Consider the following 3,725-nt stretch of genomic DNA (forward strand, 5'->3'; position numbering starts at 1 on the left):
GTGAGAAGGTGCCATTTCGCCGAGGCGTCTGTGCTTTCCGAATGCTGTGCTGAAACCAGCTTATGATTCTGCAGTTATTCTGAAGACAGTGGTGTGTTTCCAGTGCAGATAGATTTCCTGAAGTTGCTAGCGATGAGTAGCTAGCTCATTCTAGGTTTTAAGTCCACTCTGGTGCAAGCAAACTCTGTTCGGAAGGTTTTGTTTTGTTTTTTTTTTTCTAATGTGAAGCATAACTCTACTCGTTATGAATCTACTTGTTATGAATCACTGTTTTAAGAATGGCATAGAGGCTCTTTCTGCCATCTTGGCGCCTTGGGAGGCCTGGGAACAGGGCTTCTAAAAAAAACAAAAAAACAAGTATGTCTGCAAGGCTGTGGTGCAAGCCATTTTTGCTGGCTACAAGTGAGGCCTTCGGAACCAAAGAGAGCATACAGCTCTTCTTAAAAATTGAAGGCGTTTATGCCCGAGATGAAACTGAGTTCTATTTAGGCAAGAGGTGTGCTTATGTGTACTAAGCAAAAAACAATACAGTGACTTCTGGAGGCAAACCAAACAAAACCAGAGTGATCTGGGGAAAAGTAACTGGGGCCCATGGAAACAGTGGCATGGTTCCTGCCAAATTCCAAAGCAACCTTCCTGCAAAGGCCATTGGACACAGAATCCGTGTGATGCTGTACCAATCCCGGATTTAAACTAATGGAGAGTAAATAAATAAAAGTAGATTTGTGCTCTTGTATTTTTTCAAAACAAACAAACAAACAAACAAAAAAGAATGGTGTAGAGATGGGTCACCAGAAAACAGAAGAGCCTGAGTCAAAGGAGTTTTGTTTAGGAAAGTTAACATTTTAACATTTTCTGTGTATGTATAAAGATTGAAAATAGTCTCATAATGATATGAGCACATCCTAATTTAATGACATGAACTTCATCGTGCTTCTGTTTACATTTCCCCGTTTACTACACTAACATGTTTTTTTTTTTTTGACCAGAAAAGAATAGCAATAGCAGAACACGATGACAAACCTAAAAACCTTTAACAATAAAAAGAAAAGTTATGTCACAGATTGTCGCCTGGAAAGGAAGAGTGTTAAGGCCCCCTTTTTTCACTGTAAAATTTCCAAGTGAAAAATCATTTAAATTCACGGGTAGAGAGAGTGGCTGCTGGATTTTAAAGGCATATGGCCATGATTGGTGGTAGGGATGGATAAATGTTGCAGCTATCCATCAGGAAGCTTAGCCAGTGGGCCACACTTCCCACCTTCTCGCTTCCCCGCAGCCCTTTAAGAGGATCCCAGCATCCTTTCATTCATTCGCGTCTACTTTATTTTATACAGTGTGGAATTTCTCCTTTGGGAGACCTTACAAATCCCTGAACGTTTTACACATCCAGGAATAGAGTAAGGCTTCTCCAATACATTCCCTTCAGTCCCACCAGGAACAAAATCCCACTGAGGTCTCCATGAGCAGACATCTACCAAAAAAAAAAAAAAAAAAAAAGGATAAAGCCGGCCCTAGCCGGCCCTGGCAGCCTGAGAGCCACCCCATTGTGATTCAAGATTCGGGGTGTAAACAAATGCAGCGTTAACAATCAGCAGTTTGCATTTAATGCTTTATAACCGTGACTGGGCTGGGAAGAACACAGTAGTGTCTTCTTCACTGGAACTGCAGTCGGGGCTTTATTTAGTTTTTTGGGCAAGCAGCACCGGCAGCTGCAGGCGCTCAATGGGCGCTTTCTAGTCGGCGTGGGCCGCGGGCGCGTTGCCGGGAGCCGAGGGTCCGCCGGGCGGCGGGGGCAGGAGGAAGCGGCCGCTGAGCCTGCATCCCGTCTCCGTGACAGGTGCTGAGGAACAAGAAGAGGAAGGAGCCCTCCCACCCGTGCCCCCAGTCTGGGTCCCCCAGATCTGACACTAACTGTCTAACTGTCCTGGGTTATTGTTGTTATTGTATCATTATTAACTAATTAATTACTGCTTTTTGTGTGTGTGTTTGTTTTGTTTCAAGAACAGAGAGCATTGGTGGGCACAGATGTACCCTGTGGCGTGGCCTTTCTCTGCTTGGCCGGTGATGCCCTGACTTCGCTTAATGACCAAGACTTGCTTAGATACAAACCAGAGGCTGCTGCTGGCAGAGTGCCTTCTAGATGCTTCGTGTAGTTAAACTAGGAAGCATGCCGAGGAAAGAGCTGTGAGCCATATTTCCAGTGGACCAAAGGGGATTATCTTCTCCTGATTGGGAAAGATAACTGTGTTTATTAACAGACTTCGTTTACCAAGAACTTTTAGGTGCCAGGCACTGAATTTAGATTCGTTTCCTCGGTAGACACAACCCTTCAAAATTCGGTCGTTGCCTTTATTTCCTTTTTCTTTGTTTCTTTTTCTTTTTTCTTTTCGTTTCTTTTTTAAATAAAAGAGAAAATTGAGTTTCAGAGAGGATAATCGTCCGACCTTTTTACACAGCTTATGTTACAGAAAGAAACCCGGTCTCAGTAGGAGTCTAAAAATAACAGTCACTTTGTACGAGAAAGTTCTTAGTTTATGCCATACAGAGTCTACATTGAAGCTACTGGCTGTGGCCCTGGCAGGTGACCTATCCATGGGAACAAAGAAGAAATGTATGATTCAGATACAAGGCACTGTCCACTCTTTTCATTACAGAGAATATTACAGTTCTGGAAAATTATGCATGTGAAAAAAAACAAAACTCTTTTTCCAGTAAATATTTCTCAGCCTGGGCTTGTGAGCCTGTCTGTTCACTGCTAATAGGCCACACGGTCTTACAACGTTTAGGAAAAGATTTTCTTTTTAAGAACACATTGATATTTAAAGAAACATAAAGAAAATAGTACAAAGAGCTATTCCAAACTGTCTTCTTGGTCCCTTATTCCTAACATGGTCCTTAAGGTACGTACATTAGTCACATACATTATGATTTAAAAATTTCCGTAGATAAACTGAAGTTAGACAATAGTTTATTCAGATTTCCTTAGGGTTTTGTTGTTTCTGTGTTTGTTTTTACTTGGTGGTGGGTGAGCTGGTTGGTTGGTTTGAGATAGGATGTCATTCTGTCGATTAGGCTAGCCTGGAACTTACTTTGTTGCCCAGGTTGGCTTCGAACTCTTGGAGATCCTCCTGAATCTGCCTCCTAAATGGTGGGAATGCAGTTGTGAGCCACCGTGTTCCCTCCACCTGGGTTTCCCTGTAGACTCCCATGTTATGTTTGTTGTCTGTTCTCAGCCATTCAGAAGGCTTTCCAGTTTCCGTGACCTTGACTGTTTTTTTTTTTTTTGGTTCTTTTTTTCGGAGCTGGGGACCGAACCCAGGGCCTTGCGCTTCCTAGGTAAGTGCTCTACCACTGAGCTAAATCCCCAGCCCCCGACCTTGACTGTTTTAAGGAGCCCTGGTAACTGACTTTGCTAGTGGTAAGAGGATGCCCCTTCTGGGATTTGTCTGATTTTTTTTTTCTTTCACTATGAGAGCAGTTGTAATGGATTTGGGGGAGGAGGACCACATAGGTACAATGACAACTTTTCACTATGGGTCTGTTGACAGTCGAACATGATTTATGACTCTAGATGCTGACCATGACCTCTGGTTAGGTTTCTGTAGGGTATCATTCTATCCTCACACTGTGGCCTTTCTAGTAGGGATACACGTCACTTTCATGATAGTCTTACTTCCCCCAGTGACTTACTTTTCTCAGAATGATTTATTTAATACCACTTATGT

General features: G+C 42.9%; 1 long non-coding RNA gene across 2 annotated transcripts; it reads left to right on the forward strand.

Moving 5' to 3' along the window:
* The first annotated feature begins 1,633 nt into the window (after positions 1 to 1,633).
* On the forward strand, positions 1,634 to 2,425 carry LOC147996031 (uncharacterized). Of its 2 annotated transcripts, none has more exons than XR_015677698.1 (2): positions 1,634 to 1,837; positions 2,002 to 2,425. It is a non-coding gene; the product is annotated as an uncharacterized LOC147996031 (long non-coding RNA). The 2 variants fall into 2 exon arrangements; XR_015677708.1 differs by having other exon boundaries at positions 2,007 to 2,425.
* The last annotated feature ends 1,300 nt before the right edge of the window (positions 2,426 to 3,725 follow it).

The sequence above is a fragment of the Rattus norvegicus genome, chromosome 2 (assembly GCF_021556685.1).
Source record: "Rattus norvegicus strain SHRSP/BbbUtx chromosome 2, alternate assembly SHRSP_T2T, whole genome shotgun sequence".
In the NCBI taxonomy this organism is placed as follows: Eukaryota; Metazoa; Chordata; class Mammalia; order Rodentia; family Muridae; genus Rattus; species Rattus norvegicus.